The sequence below is a fragment of the Semicossyphus pulcher genome, unplaced genomic scaffold (genome assembly GCF_022749685.1).
Source record: "Semicossyphus pulcher isolate SPU_LCO1_2020_fin unplaced genomic scaffold, fSemPul1.0.p SCAF_4, whole genome shotgun sequence".
In the NCBI taxonomy this organism is placed as follows: Eukaryota; Metazoa; Chordata; class Actinopteri; order Labriformes; family Labridae; genus Semicossyphus; species Semicossyphus pulcher.
In genome coordinates, this window is record NW_027211715.1 from 10,063,854 (window position 1) to 10,090,344 (window position 26,491).

General features: G+C 41.4%; 1 protein-coding gene across 4 annotated transcripts in view; it reads left to right on the forward strand.

Moving 5' to 3' along the window:
- The window catches only part of ptprfa (protein tyrosine phosphatase receptor type Fa), a 220,143-nt gene that overhangs the window by 108,168 nt on the left and 85,484 nt on the right, over nt 1-26,491 (forward strand). The gene's annotated exons all lie outside the window — the stretch shown is intronic.

The window sequence follows — 26,491 nt, forward strand, 5'->3', positions numbered from 1 at the left end:
TCCACCAGAACTTTTTCTGCCAACCCAGTGTCCAAAGTCTTCATCAATATTCTGGTGAACTTGTGATCAGGGGAAACATGGATGTACTTATTGTCAGTTCTTTTCCACTCATGGACTTTCAAAGCATAACAAAGAGTCGGTCTAGACCTGCTCTTTTTGTAAAGTGTCTCGAGATAACTGGTTATGATTTGGCGCTGTACAAATAAAATTTGATTTGATTTGATTTGAAAGCCTCTTTCATCATTGGGCCCAGTTCGTGTGACTCATGTCCTTGTGTCATTAGCAATGTAATGTGGGGGATTGAGTCCTTGATTTTAAACCATCCTTGTAGTTCTGGGGGAAGCTGTATAGCCGCAGCAGCTCCCTGTGGACCAATATAAATATCTTGGCTTATAACTGGGTACACCTTCAATCAATTCGTCCGAGCACATTTCATAGTCTTTGTGATCATGGTTCTCGTTGAATTGTAGGGTGCAGTGAAGGGGCAGGCGTGGATCATCAAACTTACCGACCATGGCCCTCACCCATGGCTCCCATGTTTTCCACTCTACCTGGAGCATTGACTGTGGCGGTATAATTCGCAACCAGTAAGCCGTTGGTTGAATTGTCCTTGAGGTTTCTTCCTCTACTGCTGCCATTTGAGACATCATACTGATGCATGAGTCCTCTGGGAAGTCCACATAAACTCCGTTTTGTGAGCACATGATTTTAGTGTGCACAAGCGTGTGCGCCCTAATAAATTTGTTGGGGCATTGGTATTCTCAAGGTCTGCGGTAACCTCACACCTGCTTCACCAGGCAACATGCATCTAAATGTCACAAGACCATCTATCACCACAATAAATTCAATGAACCATTTCATGCATGCAAAAGAACACTAACACACACAAAAACAAGACTCAGTCTGCACTTCACGTGTCCTCTCAGTATCATTACTTTCACTTTCCAAACAGCTCTGTTACATTAAACCAGCTTTGCCGCTGCTTTAACTGCCATCCAAACCAGTCCTCCAGCAAAAACAACACATACACCAAGCCAACAACAACAACTTGCAATAGTATCTCTTCACACATCCACCTCCTTCCCATAGTCTTTTAAACAAACAGATAGACAAACAACATTTATGGTTGCATCAGATTCTACTGTGATATGATTTCAATGCTTATAATTACACTGTTAGATCATTATTATTAATTTGGACTTTTCAGATTGTTATTATAGGTTCTTTTGCAAAGCAACAGGATGATACTTGGGCTGGGGAAAGCCCCTGCATGCAAAAACACACTTAAAACGTCAAAGGTCTGCCTACCTGTTTTAGTTGGCCTCGGTGTTCTGAAACACCTTTGGAGACGGCTTATGGTAGTCAGCATGCCAATTGCACGCTCCCTCAAAACTTACGACATCTGTGGCATTGTGCTGTGTGATAAAACTGCACATTTTAGAGTGGCCTTTTATTGTGGCCAGCCTAAAGCACACCTGTGCAGTAATCATGCTGTCTAATCAGCATCTTGATATGCCACACCTGTGAGGTGGATGTATTATCTCGGCAAAGGAGAAGTGCTCACTAACACAGATTTAGACAAATTTGTGAGCAATATTTGAGAGAAATGGGCCTTTTGTGTACATAGAAAAAGTCTTAGATCTTTGAGTTCAGCTCATGAAAAATGGGAGCAAAAACAAAAGTGTTGCGTTTATATTTTTGTTCAGTGTAATACTGTCTGGTAAACCAAATCGAGGGATAACTTCTTCACACAGAAACTTTGTTACTGATCTTGCATCTGGCCCAGGTGTAGCTTCGATCCAACAACTAAAACGACAGACTACCAGAATGTATCTCATTCTTCCTACACGCTCAGTCATATCCACAAAGTCCATTACCAGATGTCAAAATTTGCTGTCTGCCAGTGGAATGTGTGCAATTGAAGCTGAGAAAGCTTTCCTGACATTGTATTTTGCATATCTTTCACATTCATGCAGTACTCTGTCAACTGTTTCCACCAAAAAGGGTGAACACCAAAGACTTTGGAGGCACTTCATCATGTCTCAAAGTCCAATTCACTAAGCAAATTGCACTAATTGCACTAATAATATAAGTTTTTGAGATTGGTGCCGTGGAAAGTGCACCTGTAAACATCCGACTGATAGAACTCTGAAATGATGCCCCAAGCTCCGCCTACAAGCTGCTTGAATGTTCTGCATGTTTGAAAGCACATACCGGTGTACACCTTTACTCCATCCTGAGTGTCCACTACTCAGAACCTGACCACAAACATGAATGAACCTGCAGCCAAGAAAAGATGACTGTAACCACGAGGTAGACTGTTTATGGTTGATATACTTTCACATTTTCACCAGATTGATCACATTTAAAACACTCTAATTTTCTTGATGCTGTTGTGAATAAAAACCCATAATATACCGATTTTCTTGAGAAAAAATTGTTTTTTGATGTCTATGAAAAAAACTTTTTGGAAATGACTGAGTGAAAAACCGCTGATAGAGAAATTAATGATGCTGATATGTCTTATTTTAAATTTGATCCCTCATTTTTTCCCTCAACGCAGTGGTGCTGTTTTGAGAGCATAATCACAGATCCACTGTCGGCTGTACCCCGACATCCCCAAGAAGGAGAAGATCTGTCCCACTGCTTAGGGTTTTGGGCCTTTATTGATTGCGTGCACTGATGGAGGAATAAGTCTCTTATCCCAATACAACTGCCTGCCAAAGTATTTAACTTTTTGCTGGCAGAATTGCAACTTCTCTTTATTTACTTTGTGGCTTCCCATTGCTAGTGCTGCACTTCAATAGAGTCTTTCTCACACTGCTCCTTCGTTGGACTGGCAATCAGTAGGTTGTTGACATACTGCAAAACAACTTAAGGAACACTTAAATGCTGCAGGGGTGGGCAGTAACAAAGTAAATTTACTTGAGTACTATACTTAATTACATTTTTTGAGTATCTGTACTTTATTTGAGTAAAGTATCGAGACAAATATCATACTTTTAACTCCACTACATTTGTATGAATGTTCTCGTTTTCTTTTCTTTTCTAAAATCAGAAAGACAATACACTGTGTTCATAGCTAGCAACCCAATGGATTGGCTACTGACTAGGCTGGTCATTAGCTTCCGAGGCTGGTGACAAGCATGCCGAAGCATGCGACTTGACAGCTTGGCTTGACTGAGTACACAAACTCGTGTAGATTTAAATATAACGGTAAATGTTTTTTATTAACTATTAAACATTAGGGATGTGTAGCGTGGCATCAGGATAGGCCTGATCCAGGCCTGACCTGGTCATTTGACCCCACCAGGAAGAGAGCTAGACCACTAGCTCTGCTCTTGATCAAAGTGGACACTAATGGAATCAGAGGGGGGTTTACAACCCTCTCCCCCATTTGTTTCAACATTCCACAGAGACAGGATGTAAATTTTGGGACACACTCCAATGAACTGAGTTGATTGTGGCTTTGTTTTATGTATTTGCATTTAGAATAATATGTGCATGATCATAAACCAAATGCTTCATTAAAGGACTGTGACACAGCAAGAGAGAACTTGCACCCCAAACTCCTGAAAAGACACGCAAGAGTGTGAGAAGGTCTCTGCTGCCCAGCTCTTCCCCCTCTCCCTCACACAGAGAGGAGAGGGAAGGGGTGAAACAAAGCTAACCCAGGACAGAGAAAATGTTGATTCATCAATGTGGCTCTTTTATTTGGTTTAATAGTCTGTAAACATACACGCATATATATGTATGCACACACATATATATATATGCACACACATATCCACACATATACATTCACATATAAATGTGTGTTCACCATGATATGCTTATTGCTGAATTAACTATTACTTTCATGGACTGTTTATTTAAGTTCATTCTGTGTATTATAACCCAGCGATGTTTGGAGTCTACACGCAGCTGAGAGTCCAGAGGTATCAAATATGGGGGGGGTTATACAGATGAGATTAACTACTTTAAGTTTAGGAAGAAATTGTTTATTTGATAAGAAAGTTTTGGACAAAGGAATGGTCAACTTCGCGCCGTTTTGCTTGGACACAGCCCTCGGGAAAAGAGACCCTTTAAATAAGAGACGACACCCCAAGATCTCTCTCTTATGCTCTTACTCCTTTTCTCTCTTTTCACCCTTTGCGTTCTTGCATCCTCTTCGACCCGACAGCTGACGAGCACCACACCCTGCCTCAGGAAATTTTTAACCCTTTCTTTATCTTTTAAGTTTTGCCCCGCGAGAAGGCCCAGAGCCTGCGTGCGCCTGTCCGCGCTGAAGACCATGCGAGTAGACATTGCTCCAAGTAAACTTCAAGCTGTTCTAGCCCTGTGTTCCAAGAACTGAAGACAACAGCTCTCTTTTTCCTCCTATCCTTGCACTCTGACAAGCCTCAAACCTAGAGCCCAGAAGACGCACCCAGCCTCCATCCAGTACCAGTCACAACACGGAGTGACCTGCACATCGTCATCTAAAGAGACCGATCCGACCGTGTGGTGCCGCTCCGAGGGATTTTACCTGAGTCAAAGTCCAGAGTAAGTCTAACTTTGCTTTACTGTATATCGGAGTTGATGTGATAGTATTAAGGGTATTAGGGATTAGAGTAGAACTTTAGCAAAGATACCTCCCAATATCTCAGCTGCTGCACCGTGCTCCCTTTACAGGTTTCCTTTTAAGCCCATCTTTCCATCATATTCATCCTTGTATTAATCGTTTTCATGCTCATCACCATTTTAATTTATCTCATGTATATTTAGTAGTTTAGTTAATAAATTCTTCATTTATAAAGGTCATTTTTAAGTGTTTTGTATGTGTTAAGTACTAAGCCTCTGTACACCGCGAAACGAACTCAATTCTAGACTGTAGCAACCTTCAGATTATGAGATTGAATTAAAAATAATTAGGTAACTAATTATTAGTTTTCCCTGTTCTATCAAAATAGGGTGGTGCCCCGATAAATACCTACAATAGGTTAAATCTTTTAATTAAAGTTAGACTTTAATTTCCAGTAGTCAAAATAGAGTGCAGGCATTCTACGACTAATTAATTATTAAATAATTACTCGACCGAATTGCGCTACAGATGTAAAGATTCCTTGCAATGCACATAAACGAACTGTCCACGGAGCGGACGTGCCCACAGCACACACGGCATTGTTTCCAAAAGTTACTGTCACCAGGCTCCACGCGCTAATTAAACATACATTTGAACGCCGTTAGAAACAGTAGATGAAATGTCATATACATAATATGACTGCACCCCCCAGGTCTTTTTGTATTTGTTAAGAAAACTTGTCGCAAAAAACGCAACATAGCCTATTTATAGCCTCAGTCAAAAAATCATCTCATTAATTACAGGCTTTGTAATTAATTAATCGCATATATCAATGATTTCTGTAAGAAGCACATCACATGTAGACTTACTCAGTCTGGATGACCCTCTTTCTAGATGCTTATTTCTTACTTCCACACTTTAATTGTTCTCTCTTCTTCACCTTATTAAGTTTTTCACAAAGTACTTTAATCTGATCACTTTGCTTCAGTCCCCCCAACACACCTGCACCTCTGCTCTCTGCACAGCTGCTGGCCCCGCCCCCCTCTTTCTTTCTGTCTCTCTGTCTGCTTTGTTGACTGTCTTCATCAGCAGTCTGTTTAATGAAGTTACAAAAGTTGAATATTTTCTCTCGCAATTCAGTTCTCACAGCACGCAAGAGTGCTTTCTACACACAATCATATGCAGTTCTGGTGTCCTTTGACTCCTGTCACTGTTTCAGTGCCCTTCCTCAATGAGGAGAGTGGGCGACCGTTAATTTGGAGCGGAGTTGTTTAATTGCAACTTCGGGACACGTTATAGAAATCTGAACCAGCGGCGGCAATAATTTTGCGGAGGCCGGCCGCTGCAAAATGTACATTGGGGGTACATTTATGTATTTATTAAGTTAAGTTTAGTTTTTTATTTTACATACAAATTTTACGTTTTTTTTTAAAAAGGGACATTTCTAATTCATGTTTCATTTGGTTAAAAATCCCACTTGGTGTAGTTAAGACGCCATTACACTTTTCCTTACGCACACCCCCTGGAGGCAGCTCGAGCACCGCAGGGGGTGCGCGCACCACACTTTGGGAATCCCTAGACTAATAGAATGTATTTTTTCTTGTTAATTGTATATATGAGCATTAAGGCTCACTCCATTTATCATATAGGCTTTTTTTTACATAACAATAAATACACTATACAACCTCAAAATTAAAATGATTATTTAAATGTATATTTCTTTATAAATATGAGAAAATTGTATTGTGAGTAAATCACATCGTGAACACAGAATCGTGATTTGTATCAAATCATTGAGTGTCTTGTTACATCCCTATTAAACATACATATGGATGGATGAATGTTTGTGTACATGCACGTTCTAATCAGCAATACCGTACATAAATTGTCAGCAAAGGAAAAACGAAATACTTTCTTTGTTAACAACAAATAGACTAATTTAAAGAATCTTTATAAATCCTACATGTGTCCAGTTGGTGGCGGTAATGCGCTGCATTTGGCTCCAGTACGTCATGAAAATACAACAGAGGAAAATGATCAGCCAAATCAATGGCTTATGTAGCTCTCTTCGGCATGCTAGTCGCCAACCTCGGAAGCTAATGACCAGCCTAGTCAGTAGCTGATCCATTGGGTTGCTATGTTAGACGCATGACTTGCCGTCTTAGGTCGATTGAATAGGCGGCTTCTCATTCACCACCGCCGGCCTCTCAGTTACCAGCACTGGCTTATCATTGGCCAGATCAGTAGCTTGCTTTGGCAAGGATACAGCCTCCCTCGGCCTCTCAAAAGTCTTAATTTCGTCTTTTTCCCTGCACCAGAATGTTTGAGGATTTTAAAACGAGGAATAATAATTTGTATCGTTTGAAATGTTCACTCTGTTTACAGCGCACAAATTTCATCACAGCCTTTTATTTTGGTGCCGCAAATCTGGAAATCTGTAGCATGTGAGTTTAAAAATGTAAATTATGTTTTCTAAATAGACATAACGTAGCAGAATGTACAGCCATGTATTCTTGGTTGCACTCATTGTGAAAATACAACAATGCAGTCAATTTAATGTTTGACCAGGAGTATCTATACTTTGTGGGGGCGGCTGTGGCTCAGTGGTAGAGTCGGTCGTCTTTCAATCGGAAGGTCGGAGGTTTCGATCCCCAGCTCCCTCAGGCTACATGTCAAAGTGTCCTTGCGCAAGACACTGAACCCCAAATTGCTCCCGGTGGCATAGCCAACGGGTATGAATGTGATAACTGATTGACAGTTGGGCACTTTAGGTAGCAGCCTCTGCCATCAGTGTGTGAATGTGTGTATGAATGGGTGAATGTGACATTTAGTGTAAAAGCAGCTTTGAGTGGTCGCAAAGACTAGAAAAGCGCTATATAAGTACAGTCCATTTACTTTGACTCTAGTAATGAAGTTGTGTACTTTGTCCACCACTGCTGGTATGGTAAAAAATGCTGAACACAAATCGACTACAGTGTACCATTTTGCGTCAGGTGCATTGTTGGACATTAGACAGTAGTGTTTGGGTCAGGAATGAATGTTGTTTGAGTGGATACTGCCTAATGTATGGTAATTTAGCTCCTGGTTTTAACTTGATGTGCACGGGCTGCGCTGACTTGAAACATCCCACGTCTGTCTTGTGTTTAGACCAAACCTCTAGTGGCACTTGTTTTAGCAGAACCTTATGTTTTGATGTTACAGACATCTGTGTGGGTGTTCTCTCATCCACACAAACTTTCTCTGCCACTTCTTCATCATATGTTTTTATTGATATTCTGGTGAACTGCTTGACTGGGGAAAATTTGGATGTGTTTGTTTTTAGTAGGTTGCCATTCTTGAACTTGTAGTGCTGTTTTCACCAGTGGACCCAGTTCATGTGATTCATATCTTTCCACTATTAGCAGTGTGATGTGAGGGGTGGAATTTAGGACCCTGAACCATTCTTGTAGCGCCGCAGTTGCTCCTTGTGGCCTTATGTAGATGTCCTGGCTGATGATGGAATATGCCTTTTTGTTGATCAATTCTTTCCAGTATACGTCTGTGTAGCGGTTCAAAGGACTAATAATTAATAACTTATTTATATCAAATTATGTAACAATGATCCATAACTCAAAGTTTTGCATCGTTATTACAGACATCGGTGTAAAAGCTGAAGGAGAGTGAGGGCACTCATCTTCGGCTCCTAGAAACGATTAGTTCATTACTAAATAACAGAATTTAGGTGTACCTTAAATTCAATGTTGGACGCCACCCAATTTTGACAAAACAGGGAAAACTTATAATTAGTTATTAATCAATTTAGGCTAGCTTCTCAGGGTTGCTACGAGGTTCTTGGCCATGGTGTACAGTGACTTTACCATTTCATACACACACAAATCACAGAATCAAGGTCTTTATAAATGAGATATTTATTAAACTACTGACTACATGAATAAACTACTAAATAGAAAATACATGAATGAATGAGGAATAAATGAGTGAGCACAATGAATAGGTTGCACAATGAACAATCTCTAAATAGGATTGACATTAAGTCAAGTCAAATCGGTGACCGTATCTTTGGAGGTTTATCAACTGATTGAATGTATAAAACACCATTCGGCAGTGGAGAGTTTGAGGAGCATCATGGAAGACTGTGAAGCAATTTAATATTAAGTTTAACTTTAATTTTGATTAAGGATCCTAGTTTAGGTCTAATGCTTATTAAATCTCTTGATTAATTTCTCAATTGGTAATTTAGCATCAGTTGTCTGACATTAACTCTTAACACTTGAAATAGTATTGTTCACCTGATGATGGGCAGAGTGGCAGCAGCAGAAGTTCTTCCTGGCGGCCTCAGCATTTTGGGTCCCACATTGCAGACTGCAGGCTTTGAGTCTGTGTCTCTCCATCTCTCTCAGTTGCAGCTGGAGCATCTCTTCATGTCCTTTGGCTGAGGGGGGTCATAATGGCAGCTTTGCCATATTCGAAGTCTCTTCCATTCAACGTCTTTGTCTCTAATGTCATCTTCATTCAAAAGCTTTACTCAATAGTTGCAAGATTTGGCTCTCAGGCAAGTTCAGTGCAACTTAGGATTCAGGATTCAGGAGTCACAGCAGCATTCCGCAGGGGAGCATCAAGGTGAGAACCAGAGGCGAAAGAGCACAAGCAGCAATAAGGGATCCTGGCTGGCAGGACTCAAAGTTCTAATTGTTTGCGAAATCAGAAGTTTTCTTCACGGGTTGGTTGAATGTCCCTTCCAACATGCTCGGTGTGGCTAGAACTCTGCAGCGGGCCTTGGGTGGCCAGACGGCAGGCTTTACCCCCCTCTCTCCGGCCTTCGGCCATTAGGCCAGAGAGAGGGAGAATCACATCAGGACATCAGTCCTGGGGTCTCAGCAGAAGAGCCACAGCAGAAGACAAGTCTTATCCATTCTCCTTGGGTATTATCCTTTGTGATAGGGGTGTTTTGCATTGGCGGGAGCTGCTGACCACTCCCCATCATAAACCATCTGTTTAATCTTTCAGTTAAACTTCTTTAACAAACTTAATATTAATTCTATCATATTTGGTAGGCTTCACTTCACTTTGTTTTGTCTGAGCGTTGTTCAGTCCATAAGAAATAGTTTATTTGTTAATCCCTTGTTAGGGGGTCCATGGTATAAGAGGTAGAAGGGTTGTTGCTGTTTAACCCCTTTGTCTTCTGAAAGGTCATTTCCTGAGGTGTCTGGACCTGGGATATCACTGGGAAGCATCACTTTTGTCATCTTTATGACTTTGAGTGCAAAGCCCATGAGGAGGTGTCAGGACGTCTGCTCAAACATCCTCCCTAGATTTATGCACTAATGTGCACATACATTCCTATCAGAGACTTTAGGAAACATGTTACAGAAATATAAGTCTAACACGATAATGTAAAATAATTGAGGTAATAGAATACGTATTAATGAACGTTTCGGCCTATAGGTTTGGGAATTTTCTTGAACAACTGAAATTCAGAGAGTCACAGAACTGTAGTATCTGTAGGCAAAGGGGGGATGAGAGGGAGAGTGGGCAGATAGCCACTCATCCTCTCTGTACATTTAGAATCAACAATCAACATTAAGCATCAGTCCAGTAACTTAAGTTGGTAATTACACATAACATATTAGTAAATGTACATTTTAATCATAAAGTTCTTTATTTTCATACAGTTTTTGGATATCTCCATCTTGTTGCTCGAGTGAGTCTTTTGATGTTAGCCAGAAATCAAGGAAAGTCGTCCTCCTCCAAGAGCCATAAATTAGCTGGCTTCACTTGTGTTTATTGACCCAGAGGTCATGTGAACAGGAAGAAAAAGATTCTGCTTTTGTTAAGAAGTGAATGATTTTAATTCTTCATCATCGGATCATCCGCTACATCTGTGATTATGACATTCATCATATTGTAGGTTGCAATGTAGTGGCAAATGTGGGCTGTGAGCTTTTCCCACTTTGGCTTGCACCTATATCTCCCATGCATTCCCCTGTAGGCACAGCATTGATTCTTGTGGCATCAGCCGCAACCAATACACCATTGGCTGTACTAAGTCAGGGGCTGTCTCTTGAGTCATATGGGACAAATAGTTAGTTGGTCAGTGTTCTGGAAAATCCACGTAGAGACCATCCTGTGTGCACATGATCTTAGCTTTTGACGTGCATAGGATGTCTCTTACCAGGAGATTGATTGGGGCATTGACTGTAAAGAGTAATGATGCCATTGTTCTGTCTCCAAAGAAAGCAACACCGGCATACCTCAAGGAATTGTTCTGGCGCCATTTCTCCTCACTCTTTGCACCTTAGACTTCCGGTTCAACTCTGGCTCCTGCCACCTCCAAACATTTTCTGACAACTCCTCCATTATTGGACCGATGTCAATCAATCAATCAATCAAATTTTATTTGTATAGCGCCAAATCATAACCAGAGTTATCTCGAGGCACTTTACAAAAAGAGCAGGTGAAGACCGAGTCTTTGTTATGTTATTTAAAGAGAGGCCCAACATGAATCACCATGAGTAGCACTTAGCAATATTCGGCACATTGGCAAGGATAAACTTCCATTTAACAGGCAGAAACCTTGAGCAGAACCAGACTCATGTTGAACAGCCATCTGCCTCGACTGGATGGGCCGAAAATGGGATAGAAGGAGATGCAGGATAGAGACAGGCAAAGAGAGCAACAACAACATATGTTCTTGATACAACAACAGCATATGTCCTTGTTACATCATAAACAACAGGTAATACATACTTATGGTTACAATGCCAATAATAGTGGTACACTAGTGTGAAATTTGGCAACAAATAAATTAACGCGAGAAGCAGAGTAATGATAAAGGCTGTAGTAATCGTTATTGTAACAGTTCAAGTCAATAGGTCTACTATTAGCCTACCATTAGTAGTTGTTGCAGTCGAGCAGGTCCACAGCAGCAGGTAGTCTGCAGCAACGATCCTCAGGAACCTACAAGACAAGGGAGCACAAGAACTCCCGGGAAGATATGTGGTTAGTAATGTTAATGGGACCAGAAGATACAGAGTTAATGAGCTGCATTAATATGACACAGAGAGAGAGAGAGAGAGAGAGAGACAGAGAGGGAGAGAGACAAAGAGAGAGGGAGAGAGACAGAAAGAGACAGAAAGAGACAGAGAGAGAGAGAGAGAGAGAGAGAGAGAGAGACAGAGAGAGAGGAGCTTGGTGTGTCAGATCCCCCCGGCAGTCTTAACCTATAGCAGCATAACTATGGGCTAGTCCAAGCCTGGGCCAGCCCTTACTATAAGCTTTATCAAAGAGGAAAGTTTTAAGTCTACTCTTAAAAGAAGAGAGGGTGTCTGCCTCCCAAACTTTGACTGGTAGATTGTTCCAGAGGAGGGGGGCCTGGTAACTGAAGGCTCTACCTCCCACACTACTCTTAGAGATTTTAGATACCATAAGCAGGCCTGCATCCTGGGAGCGCAATGGTCTAGAGGGGTAATATGGCACTATGAGCTCTTTAAGATATGATGGTGCCTGACCATTAAGAGCTTTGTAAGTAATAAGAAGGATTTTGAATTCTATTCTAGATTTTATAAGAAGCCAGTGCAGAGAGGCTAATACAGGAGAGATGTGATCTATCTTCCTAGTTCTTGTCAGCACACATGCTGCAGCATTTTGTACCAGCTGAAGAGTTTTTAGTGACTTATTAGGGCAGCCTGATAGTAACGAGTTACAATCATCCAGCCTGGAAGTAACGGATGCATGGACTAGTTTTTCTGCATCGTTTTGAGACAAGATGTGTCTCTAAGAATCTCTAAGGTGTTTGGGGCCAAGCACAATAACTTCAGCTTTGTCTGAATTAAGTAGCAGAAAGTTTCTAGTCATCCAGATCTTTATGTCCTTAAGGCATGCTTCTAGTTTAGATAGCTGATTGGTTTTGTCTGGCTTCATAGATAAGTATAATTGAGTATCATCTGCGTAACAATGAAAATTAATGGAGTGTTTCCTCATGATATTACCAAGAGGAAGCATATATAAGGTAAAAAGAATCGGTCCAAGCACAGAACCTTGCGGAACTCCATGACTAACTTTGGTGTGCATAGAGGACACATCATGAACATTAACAAACTGAGATCGATCTGATAAATAAGATTTAAACCAACTTAATGCAGATCCTGTAATGCCAATTCAATGTTCTAGTCTCTGTAACAGGATGTGATGGTCTATCGTGTCGAAAGCAGCACTAAGATCTAACAGGACAAGTACAGAGAGAAGTCCTCTGTCTGAAGCAGTAAGTAGATCATTTGAAACTTGCACAAGGGCTGTCTCAGTGCTATGGTGGACTCTAAATCCTGACTGAAAGTCCCCAAATAAACTGTTGTTATGAAGAAAGTCACATAATTGATTAGCGACTGCTTTCTCGAGGACCTTTGAAATAAAAGGAAGGTTAGATATAGGTCTATAGTTAGCTAAGGTCCCTGAATCTAGGGTAGGTTTTTTAAGAAGTGGCTTAAATACAGCTAGTTTAAAAGATTGGGGTACATAGCCAGTCGATAAAGACATATTGATCATATCTAGTAAAGAAGTGCCAATTGAGGGAAATACTTCCTAAAGCAGACGAAGATATCAGAGAATAGCTCAGGAAGGTCAATTGGAGAAAAACAGTCATGGTAAACATCAGGTTTTTGAGCAGTTTCCAAAGATTAATCTGCACCAGTTAACGACAGGAGGTTACAAATTTTGTCTCTAATCTTAAGGATTTTGTCATTAAAGAAGCTCATGAAATCATCACTGCTGAGGGCTATAGGAATACATGGCTCAATGGGGCTGTGACTCTCTGTCAGCCTGGCTACAGTGCTGAAAAGGTACCTGGGATTGTTTTTATTTTCTTCTATGAGGGAGGAGTAGTAGACACCTCAAGCATGCCGTAGGGCCTTCCTGTATTTATTAAGACTATTTTGCCAGAGTAAACGAGACGAGGGTGGACTCATACAAGTACCTTGGGGTCCAAATCAACAACTAACTGGACTCGTCTCACAACCCTATCTCTTCATGATGGGAGAGAGCAGGCTGTTCTTCCTGAGGAGACTCAGGTCCTTCGGTTTTTGCAGCAGTGTCCCGAAGGCCTACCAGTCTGTAGTGGCCAGCGCACTGTTCTTTGCTGTGGTGTGCTGGTAGGGTGGCCTCAAGGCTGGTGAGGCTATAGATTCCTGCTGAACAGTCCCCCAACAGACAGTGATCACCTTCACTCCTCAGTGACCCTCTACTGGTCTGACTTAATTATATACTTGCCATATACTGTTATGTCTTCATACTACTACTTACCTCCATACTATACTGCATTATATTCTCATCATTATTATTATTATTATCATTACATCCGGTATGCTGTTTTTGCTGCTGTAATATACACTGTTATTGATTAAAAGCTGCAGTAGGTAAGATAGAGAAGACATTGGACTTTGCTTCAAAATTTGAAAGATTACAACCTCCGGGTCCCTCCCCCTCTCTCTCTGCGGAGCTCAGTCCTGCTTCCAAAGCCCACCCAGCAGAGGAGGCTGTCATGCGCACGCGGTCTAGTAACCACGGCAACTGAAGAAGCCAGATTTACAATTTGGCGGACACGCGGTAAAAACGTGAAATGAAAACAACCACAGCCGTTGTATTACACCACCAACACTGTCGAAGCAGATGTAGCCGGTCTGGCCTGACACGCCATGCTGCTACACCTTCTGCGTTGTGTGTTGGTGAATAATGAAGGTAATGCAGACCACTGTCTTGCCAACTGGGAAGGATTTATTCTGTGTAAAACACAATAATATCAGCACAGCAGCTTCACAATCTCTGGTTCTACATGTAATATATTCAAAAAAGAAGAGAATATCCAAGAAATATCAAAATTATAAATACAAAATACATTTACAGAACAAAATATTACATGGGGAGCTCACATACCTGTGTAAAACACAATATCAGCACAGCAGCTCCATAATCTCTGGTTCTTCATGTAAACCTTTAAAGGGAGAGCAGCGAACGCATGAAGAAAGATAGTCGTGTGCCGTATAGCCTAGCTTGAAAACGGCAACTTAACAAGTTTGAACCATAGACTGTATAAAAAGATGGACGACATGACAGCTCCCTAAAAGTGAAACCAAAACATTTTGCGCGCCCCCTGCTGACTGGCTGCAGTATAGGTCATAAAGCCTGCCTCTTCCATGTTAACAGGTGGGACATGAGTCAAACTGTAAAATCAAAATACACGCCCGATACATTTTTCTCAAACATGGTTTCTGTCATTATAGCTAGTTATTATCATGCTGATTCACGTCCAAGTGTTCATTTTTCTGACTAGTTTACTTTTAATTAGTTATTTGATGCTGTCAAATGATGATTGACAGCTCTGTTTACAAATTTGTCTCCTGCAGCCAATCAGTTCTGGGTGAGCAGAGTAGAGGACGATCCGCAAGTGGAATCGTAACTAAAACAATCACTACAGTCATTGAAGTTTCCATACCTGTGAACGTTAACCTCAGACCAACACAGAAAAGCTATTCTGCTGTTAAACACGCCGGCGTGCGGGACCCTTTCTGTTTTTTCAGTAAGTTTAGTGTGTGTTTGGGTTAGCGGAAGTGGCTACGGCCGCTTCACTTGCCGATCTCTACTGCGCAATCTCTGGCTTCATATGACATCACCATCGCAAGATGGCAGTGCCTATCACCGAGGCAATTTTGGCATCAATTTCGTACAATTGGAGCAGATGGAGACGCATTGTCCATCTATATATACAGTCATTGGTTTGAACATAGGAATCTAGCATCTAGCTCTCCAGCCTATACCTGACAGAGGCACACAGCTAAACTGTTGCTAAGTATTTTAAATCAGCCAGGTTCAACACAGTCTCTCGTCAAACATAAATAACACTTAACTTTTTTGGTCATATAGAAAAGGACCAGTCCAGAGTTTAATAGGTAGAATTGTTTAAATCAGCGACGCCATTCTAATCACTGGAGTGAGGCAACACTAATTGTGGACTGACATGCTGAATTTCTTTCCTTTATGTATGAATGACAAAAAGTCAAAATGTTGCAACATTGAGACTTCTCGGTCATGAACCTTGATTTTACCAAGTAAAAAAATGAGAATGCAATAAATAATAAAAATGAATTGCAGATTAGCTGCAATCTGCTGAAACACTTACGGAAAATGACATCACAGCTTACCTCTGCAGGCAGCCTAACTGTTCTTCTGGTTTAAGCAGCCTCGACATTTTAAGGCCTGGTGCACTCTCCCCACACAGAGGAGAGGGAGGCCCTGGACCAAAAAAAAAGTATAAGTTGCTAATTTGCAATCAGACCTATATCACATTAACCTCCTAACTAACTGCTAGTAATTAAATGTTTTAAAACCAAAGTAATTTACCTAATCTTTAACGTGCTGTCTGTGAACCTCTGGACAAGTGCCTTAATGAAGACAGAGTTGAAGAATGAAGTCAGGGTCAATGTTCCTCTTGTAGCTGGTTTATTATGCTATTCATAGCATGTCTAAACTCCTCTGCGCTTCCTCACCACAGTCCCTCAGCTGTCATCCAGCTGCATAGCGATGTTCACTCTGCCTAAAGTAGCTAGCTTGACAGTTATCAATGGATGCCCTGGCGTTTACGTTTCCTAACTTTCCCAGACAGGTATTTCAGATCCCGCTCTCCCGTTACTGTCCATGCAGATCGGTCCCCGTTGTTTTAACAAGCACGTACAAAAAGCAAAAGAAAGCATTAGCATGTCTGCATCCAGCTAGCTATACAAGAAGTCTTGCATATACTGCATCTCATTTATGCTAGCCTGCTGTATGATAACAAAGTCAGAAGAGACTTTACCGAGTTACGGATGGGTCATGGAGGAGAAGTGACTGCAGTCGCCATTTTTATATAGTTCAACAGCGGCGACTAATAGGTTGGGTGATAAAATAATCTCCCCTCTTGGATTACATTATTCAACGATGCTGATTGGCTAATGGTTTATTTATTGAATCTGTAATTGGCCAAACTGCTAGTTAGACCCATACTTGGGGCGATTTCTCCAGCACCCTAGAACTGTTGACACATACAGAGAGGCAAAGCGGACATGAAGGAAAGACATGATGATTTTTCTTTTAGTTTATTGCCGTGGCGCTAAGCATTTTTGCTTGTTGCAACCAGCAACAAGTGAATAGCTCTGTTATTTTTCTGCTCCTTAGGGGGAGCTGGCACTCGTTAAACCATACAACGGGAGCTCTCTAGTTTTATGAAAGAGTCTGCTACCTGGCAAGTGGCTTTGATGCAGAGTTTATCTGATTAAAGTTTGGGAAACAACACTTTTTTAGCATGGCTGCATCATTGCAGTGAATGTTCCCCAGTAAGTGTCTACACTTGTTACTGAAGGAGTTTATCTGATTTGAGTTTTGAGTACGCCGCTCATTTAGTTTGCCCGCTGCATAGCTGAGAATGATCTGCTGTAACAATTTTGCTTGGTATTATAATAATTTATTTGATTTGAGTTTTAGAATCTCCACCAAGGAAGAAGGCAAAGAAAGTTGTTTAGCAGCTAAAGTTGACAAGCTAGCCTCAGAATTTACTGAGATTAAGGGACTTCAGCCAGCAACCCCAGTTAGCAGCCCCCTCAAACCGGTCCCCTCTTGAGTGGGAGGAGGATGCCCTGTTTACAAGGGCTTCCTGTAGCCAGTTCTGTAAGGCCAGGGCAGATGGGCAGGGCTTTCAGCCATGCTTCCGACAGAGGATCCCAGCAGACGTGGAGTATCTCTGGGACGGGCTCTGAGGCTGCCCCGACCACAGTTAAGCCAGTGGTCTGTATGGCACTGGCCCGCTTGGGCCTGGGCGAGCCTCTTATGTCAGACATTCAGGCAAATACATTTTTTTAGCCTGGCCCCACCACAGGCTGCTTTTTCTGTGCCGCCCTCTCAGCCAGAGATTGAGGAGCTCTACAAAGGCTGACCAGACCCGAAGTCACAGCTTATGGCAGAGCCTTGGCTTCTATGCAGAATGTCAACAACTATGGTCATGAAGAGATACCGGCCATAGACCCAGCTATAGCCTCCCTCATTTTGTCACCTGATGAGACCTTGACACCTTAAGCTTGCTAGCTAGCTAGCTAAGTACTATGATATGGGAGCATGCATGGGCCGATTTGGAAACTTTCTTTCCTACATAATAGTTACCCTGTTACAGTCCCTGCAATCCTCTGGAGTGGATGCTTCTGATCCAAGGCCTTAGTTATGCATCTCTGCGGGCAGTGAAGCTGTTGAACAGGTGCAAAGACATGAAGGTACACGGCAAGGTAAAGGAGTTCATGGAGGAAAACATGAAGGTGTAGAACTGCTGCTAACGTGACTACCAAGAAGAATGAGGACATTGATGAAATTAAAAAGTCATTGGATTTCTTGACGAATGGAATGTCTGTTGTGAGTCAGCAGCAGAAAACGATCATGGAGCTGGTTGCGGAAGTAAAGACGCTGCGGATCCAGAACGCAGAGAAAGACAAACGTCTCGACTTTTTGGAGAGCAGGGTCCAAGCTTTGGAGAAATACAGCAGGATCAATGACGTGATCGTGTCTGGTCTCCGTTTAAAACCCCGGTCATACGCTTGGGCGGTGACCGCTAACAACGAGGGGGAGAGCGGTGAGCTTGAAGACACCTCAACGGAGCAACAAGTGGCTACCTTTCTAAAGTCTAAAGGGATCATACTGGACTGTAACACCATCGAGGCATGCCATACCCTGCCCAGGAGAAACAACGATAACGACAAACCAGCTGTCATACTAAGGTTTGTCAACAGAAAGCACAAGACCACATTACTGAAGCAAGGGAGAAAGCTAAGAGGAACCAACGTCTCTTTGAACGAGCACTTAACCAAACACAACACAGACATCGCTAAAAAGGCTCGCTATCTCAAGAAACAAGGGAAAATACAAAACACTTGGACCACAAGCTGTAAGATCTTCATCAAGTTGAACGGGACCCCTGAAAATGCAAAAGCAGTGGTCATCAGAAACATTGTTAATGTAGGCCCTGATCTAGGGGGTAGAATTCCGGATCGTGGGGCAGATGGGGAACATTTGGGGGAACTGGTTGACAGAAATCCATGTGCAATGTTCCTTAATGTAGTAGATGAAAATGAAATATTGGACATAGTTAAAAATTGCAAAAACAAAAAATCTACAGATTTTAATGATATTGACATGTCACTGGTCAAACAGGTCATTGAGGGGATTTCCAAGCCGCTTACACACAAATGCAATTTGTCATTTGTACATTTCCAAACCGAATGAAAAAAGCAAAGGTCATTCCACTGTATAAAAATGGGAGCAAACACCACTTCACAAACTACAGACCTGTGTCATTACTGCCACAATTTGCAAAAAATATTGGAGTAACTTTTTAACAGTAGACTTGATTCATTTCTGGGAAGATTTAATGTACTCTCAGAGAGTCAATATGGCTTCAGAACTAACATGCCTGATCAACTTATCAGGCATTAATGGAATCCATAGAAAGAATCACAGACGCAATTGACAATCAGCAACATGCAATTGGCATATTCATTGACCTCAAGAAAGCTATAAATACGATTAATCACAATATATTATTAAAGAAACTGGAGAAAAGCTTAGCTGGAAACCACATATTACACATGTAAAATGCAAAGTAGCTAGAAGTATAGCAGTCATAAATAAAGCAAAGTAGGTTCTGGATCATAAGTCACTCCACATTCTATACTCCTATAGGCCTCAGCAGTGATGATTTCATGAGCTTCTTTAATGACAAAATCCTAAAGATTAGAGACAAAATTTGTAACCTCCTGCCGTTAACTGGTGCAGATGTATCTTTGGAAACTGCTCAAAAACCTGATGTTTACCTTGACTGTTTTTCTCCAATTGACCTTCCTGAGCTAAATTCTCTGATATCTTCGTCTAAACCATCAACCTGTCTTTTAGACCCGATTCCAACCAAGCTGCTTAAGGAAGTCTTTCCCTCAATTAGCACTTCTTTACTAGATATGATCAATATGTCTTTATCGACGGGCTAATTGCCCCAGTCTTTTAAACTAGCTGTAATTAAGCCACTTCTTAAAAAGCCTACCCTAGATTCAGGCACCTTAGCTAACTATAAACCTATATCTAACCTTCCTTTTATCTCAAAGATCCTTGAGAAAGCAGTCGCTAATCAATTATGTGACTTTCTTCATAACAACAGTTTATTTGAGGACTTTCAGTCAGGATTTAGAGTCCACCATAGCACTGAGACAGCCCTTGTGCGAGTTTCAAATGATCTACTTACTGCTTCAGACAGAGGACTTCTCTCTGTACTCGTCCTGTTAGATCTTAGTGCCGCTTTCGACACGATAGACCATCACATCCTGTTACAGAGATTAGAACATTTAATTGGCATTACAGGATCTGCACTAAGTTGGTTTAAATCTTATCTATCAGATCGATCTCAGTTTGTTAATGTTCATGATGTGTCCCCTATGCACACCAAAGTTAGTCATGGAGTTCCACAAGGTTCTGTGCTCGGACCGATTCTTTTTACCTTATATATGCTTCCTCTGGGTAATATCATGAGGAAATACTCCATTAATTTTCATTGTTATGCAGATGATACTCAATTATACTTATCTATGAAGCCAGACGAAACCAATCAGCTATCTAAACTAGAAGCATGCCTTAAGGACATAGAGATCTGGATGACTAGAAACTTTCTGCTACTTAATTCAGACAAAACTGAAGTTATTGTGCTCGGCCCAAAACACCTTAGAGACTCTTTCTCTAATGATATAGCTGCCCTAGATGGCATCAGCCTGGCATCCAGCACTACTGTTAGGAATCTGGGAGTTCTGTTTGATCAGGATATGTCCTTCATCTCCCACATAAAACAAATATCAAGGACAGCCTTCTTTCATCTTCGCAACATAGCAAAAATCAGACACATCTTGTCTCAAAACGATGCAGAAAAACTAGTCCATGCATTCGTTACTTCCAGGTTGGATTATTGTAACTCGTTACTATCAGGCTGCCCTAATAAGTCACTAAAAACTCTGCAGCTGGTACAAAATGCTGCAGCATGTGTGCTGACAAGAACTAGGAAGAGAGATCACATCTCTCCTGTATTAGCCTCTCTGCACTGGCTTCCTGTAAAATCCAGAATAGAATTTAAAATCCTTCTTCTTACTTACAAAGCTCTTAATGGTCAGGCACCATCATATCTTAAAGAGCTCATAGTGCCATATTACCCCTCTAGAACATTGCGCTCCCAGGATGCAGGCCTGCTTGTGGTACCTAAAGTCTCTAAGAGTAGTGTTGGAGGTAGAGCCTTCAATTACCAGGCCCCCCTCCTCTGGAACAATCTACCAGTCAAGGTCCGGGAGGCAGACACCCTCTCTTCTTTTAAGAGTAGACTTAAAACTTTCCTCTTTGATAAAGCTTATAGTTAGGGCTGGCTCAGGCTTGGACTAGCCCATAGTTATGCTGCTATAGGTTTAGACTGCCGGCGGGATCTGACACACCAAGCTTCTCTCTCTCTCTCTCTCTCTGACTCTCTGACTCTCTCTCTCTCTCTCTCTGACTCTCTCTCTCTCTCTGTCATATTAATGCAGCTCATTAACTCTGTATCTTCTGGTCCCATTAACATTACTAACCACATATCTTCCCGGGAGTTCTTGTGCTCCCTTGTCTTGAAGGTTCCTGAGGATCGTTGCTGCAGACCACCTGCTGCTGTGGACCTGCTCGACTGCAACAATTACTAACATCAGCCTTCCCCATAGTATCAGTATTGTTGCTGCTAATGCTAATAGTAGACCTGTTGACTTCAACTGTTACAATTACGATTACCTCAGCCTTTATCATTACTCTGCTTCTCTCGCTAATTTATTTATTTATTTATTTATTTATTTAGCCAATCTTCACCCTAGTCTACCACTATTATTGGCATTGCAACCATAAGTATGTGTCTGTTGTTGTTCATGTAACAAGGACATATGTTGTTGTGGTAACAAGAACATATGTTGTTGTTGCTCTCTTTGCCTGTCTCTATCCTGCATCTCCTTCTATCCCATTTTCGGCCCATCCAGTCGAGGCAGATGGCTGTTCAACATGAGTCTGGTTCTGCTCGAGGTTTCTGCCTGTTAAAAGGAAGTTTTTCCTTGCCAATGTGCCGAATTGCTAAGTGCTACTCATGGTGGATTCATGTTGGGCCTCTCTTTAAATAACTTAACAAAGAGTCGGTCTAGACCTGCTCTTTCTGTAAAGTGTCTCGAGATAACCCTGGTTATGATTTGGCGCTATACAAATAAATTTGATTGATTGATTGATATACTGTTCCTTAGTCTTGCCATATTTACATTATTTTGCTTAAGTTTGGGTTAATAACTATAAAAGTTCATTACAGTCACTAATCATTCTTCAAAAGAGAGCAATAAGGACCATCCACAAGGTCGGCTATCTGGAACATACTAATCCACTATTTCTGAGAACCATCAGCTACCAGCAAACATTCAAAACTTGTTTCATGATCGTGAGTGGGGTTTATAATTTGAGGGGAGAATTCAATTTCAAAATACTGAACAGAAATTCCACCATGAAAGGTTTTTGTGTATCAATTGCTGGTGTAAAACTGTGGAACAGTCTGAGTGTGGAACAAAAGCAATGTCCAAGCATCAATCAGTTCAAAGCACGGTACAAAAGGTAAGATACAGTGAGTCGTAATATCAAGAGTTGTTGTGTATGTAGGTATATTGTGTATACGTTTTGTATTTTTTGACATATTCGAAATAAACATGACTAAACTAAACTAAAAACTAAATTTGCCTTTATGACCAGGGACCTTGGCAGACTGATGGCAATGCTTACCCTGACTCACCTACAGGTATGACTGGCACAGTCCCCACTTGAACACTTGCAGAGGTAGTTCCAGGGGAGCTGTTTGTCCCAGTAGTGTAGCAGGCCTTGGAACGGGGAATCTAGGTAAACAGCTTGCCAGCTTTCTGGGACAAACACCATCACCACCACCAGCCACCTCATCTTCACAGTCCTCCCGTAGCACAGAGGAGAGACCATTTCCTGAATCGTCGGATGTAGTAATAAAAGAAAAAAACAGAAGAACAGAGCGTCGATAGTTTTTATTAATATCTTCAAATACTGTGTATATATCAGCAAGTATGATTTTTAGTTCGAATAAAGATATTCTGGCTTAGTTAACTGCAATGACCATACTTGTGCCGTCAGGCGCTAAGTGCACACCGGAGACTCGCAGTGGCTGCTTCAGACACCTTTACCTGTCACCTCCACTGGAAAATTCCCCCCTGTGTGCACACATGGATCGCGCCAGTGACTGCTCTCGCAATCATTACATATCCTTTTAAGTCACCGTGGAGGTTCATCATAACTAAACCACATGAATTAAAATGAAGTTGAATTAAATGAAGTTCAGACCACACAGTTTAAATTTCATGTAATTTGGATGATGTTTGTTTCTAATTTCTGCCCTTTATCACTTGGTGGACCTATGAGTTTAACTACATCTTGTATGCTGATCTTTTCAGGGCAGGACTCTCATCAAACATGAAACTTTGAGAAGATTGAACTGTATATGTTAGTACTGCCTCTTTCCACTAGGTTGTGCAATGACTATGATTACAAACTATGGTAACACTTTACAATACTGGTGCATTCAATCAATCAATCAAATTTAATCAAATTGTATTCGTATAGCGCCAAATCATAACCAAAGTTATCTCAAGACACTTTACAAAAAAAGCAGGTCTAGACCGCACTCTTTGTTATGTTATTTAAAGAGAGGCCCAACGCGAATCGCCATGAGTAGCACTTTGCAATATTAAGCACATTGTCAAGGAAAAACTTCCTTTTAACAGGCAGAAACCTCGAGCAGAACCAGACTCATGTTGAACAGCCATCTGCCTCGACTGTATGGCCCGAAGAATGGGATAGAAAGAGATGCAGGATAGAGATAGGCAAAGAGAGCAACAACAACATATGTCCTTGTTACATCAAAAACAACAGGTAATACATACTTATGGTTACAATGCCAATTATAGTGGTACACTAATGTGAAGATTAGCAAAAAAAAACAGTCATTCATTTATTAATTCTTCATTAATGTATGACTCATGAGGAACTAAGACATGCATTAATGATTACCACGTCAGCAACTAATAATAATTCATGATGACTCACATATTGAGTAATATATGAATTACTTTTAATTACGTCTGTATGACTAATTCCCTGTTAATATCTAGTTTTGATTAATACTGTTAATACATGAGTTAATTACCACAACGGGCCGATGCCTCTTTGTAAATCATTAGCTAATGATTCATTTAAACAGATTATGAGTTCACTTTGGGACAACAGCCAATAGGAACACAAATAATGTCACTACAACCAGTAATTCACAGTAAATATGAGTAAGAAGCCTGCATACAAGCCATGACCTGACAAATGATTCTGAGAAGTAAGTGGCACACATGTACCTGTGTGTATTCACTGCCTTAAGTCCCAAATGTTCAGAAATGAGTGTACAATATCCAGACTCAAGTAGAAGTATGTCATAAGTAAGTAATTAGAAAGTCAAAAGAGAAAGCTCCGCCCAAATTCATCCATCCATCCATTATCTATACTGCTTATCCTGTTCAGGGTTGCGGGGGGCTGGAGCCCATCCCAGTGCTGAAGGGCAGGGTACCTGGACTGGTCGCCAGTCAATCACAGGGCTGACACATAGAGACAGACAACCTTTCGCACTCACACCCACACCTATGGGCAATTTAGAGTCACCAATTAACCTCAGAAGCATGTCTTTGGACTGTGGGAGGAAGTCGGAGACCCCGGAGGGAACCCACGCATGCACGAGGAGAACATGCAAACTCCGGACAGAAAGGCCCGCCTTGCCCAAACCGGGGTTTGAACCAGTGACCTTCTAGCTGTGAGGCAACAGCGCTAACCACTACATAATTCTGATAATACAAGTGTTAATACAAGTGTAGAATCTTAAATTCACTGTGCAATGTAATTAAGTAGAATTACACAACACTATGACAAATTTAAGGTACTTGGCCTTTACTTGAGTATTTGTGGTATTTTGTATTTTTAAGATTAGCTGTTTTTCTGAAATCGTTGAAATTAAGCAATGGGCAGTTGCCTCAGCTCTTAGTTGTTCCCTGAACTGGAGAATCAGTATTTACTAAGTACTTACTTAAAACGAGTAGGGTGAGCTGAGATTAAACAACAGAAAGTACTACTTCAAAATATAAATCAACAATTTTTGAGAAGGTACTACAGAGGCCTACTTCCTACTGTCCCCTCTATTAACAGATCGAGTTTGAGTTTTCCCCAACTGGACCTGAACGCATCTCTCCTCTCCTCTCGATGTAACTTCTGTCGTGAAGTGCGCATTGTGTGAGTGGTCAAGCAAGTAGGAGAGAGAGAGCTGCAGAGTGACAGTGAATGCGAGCGGAGCAGAGAGACAGTTAAGCTTATATTTAACATCGTACTGGGAGGAGTCATTCGAACTGTTTGATTCTCAAGCCAGCGCTCCCCAGAATGTGGTGCAATGAGTGACAAGATCTGTTTGTGCATGCACATTACTTTACTGTGCTCCAGGTCTTTACTTAGCCCTCTTGTTTTTGTGACGCATTGACACATGTTATACAAATCGACTTTTTTCGTAAGCAATGACCCCAATTATGTCGACGAGCTTAGGGAGCGGGCAGGAGCAGGCAGTCAAAAAATAACTGGGGGGATTTTCGTGGGATGAAAATTGTAAAAAAATTAGTCCCTTTATGTATGTGAATGATCACATTGTCTTGAAATAACCTTGTTTATTAAGAATAAACACCAAGTGAACAGATTGGGGCGGCTGTGGCTCAGTGGTAGAGTCGGTCGTCTTTCAATCGGAAGGTCGGAGGTTCGATCCCCAGCTCCCTCAGGCTACATGTCGAAATGTCCTTGGGCAAGACACTGAACCCCAAATTGCTCCCGGTGGGTGTGAATGTGGTAACTGATTGACAGTCGGGCACTTCCACATAGCAGCCTCTGTGTATGAATGTGTGTATGAACGTGTGTGTGAATGGGTGAATGTGACATGCAGTGTAGAAGCAGCTTTGAGTGGTTGCAAAGACTAGAAAAGCGTATAAGCATAAGTACAGTCCATTCCCTCCATTCCATTGTTCACAAGTCCTCTTTGCCTACATGACTGTACAGGATTCAATGAAAGTCCTCTTATTCTCTTGCTCCTGCGTTTTAATGCACCCGATTTATTGATGTTAAAACCACTGAAGCAACTTCATTATTTAAATCTCGAGACACGCTGTCAGGATTGGACAGGATATGTTTATTAAAGTTCTGTGTGCTGACCACCAAGAAAATTAGGATTTAAATGTTTATTTTGCTATGTATTTTTTCTGCTAATGGACACTGGACGGTGTATTAATATCTGTGGGAACTACCTGTCGGTGCCACAGGTAGTTAAGTTTATGGTTTATAATAACTTTAACTCTCAGTTCCATGTGTGTGTCTGTTTCTGCGTGCATTACATGATACTTTGTGTCGGTCTCTGGCCGTTTTTGGCCCGTGCGTGGCTCGAGCAGAAATCTCCCTGAGATGAAGCAGGTGTATGTTGATGCGCTTTTCATGGTCTTCTGGCCTCACCAGAGTATGCGCATTGTGCCTCTCTTTATTAATACTAAACAATAAAATAACATTTATTCCCTTCGGGACTAAATGGGCAGTAATGGTCAGAAATCCAATGGGAGCTGGATTAAGAAAACAGTCCCGCGCAGGGCTCTACCTTTTATATGTTAGAGTTTGAGTCCCCCTCGTCCTGAATAGGCCACCTGTTTGTTTGTGTTTTCTGTATTATTATTCTTTTCTGCGTAGTTTGTTCTGTCTAATTTCTCT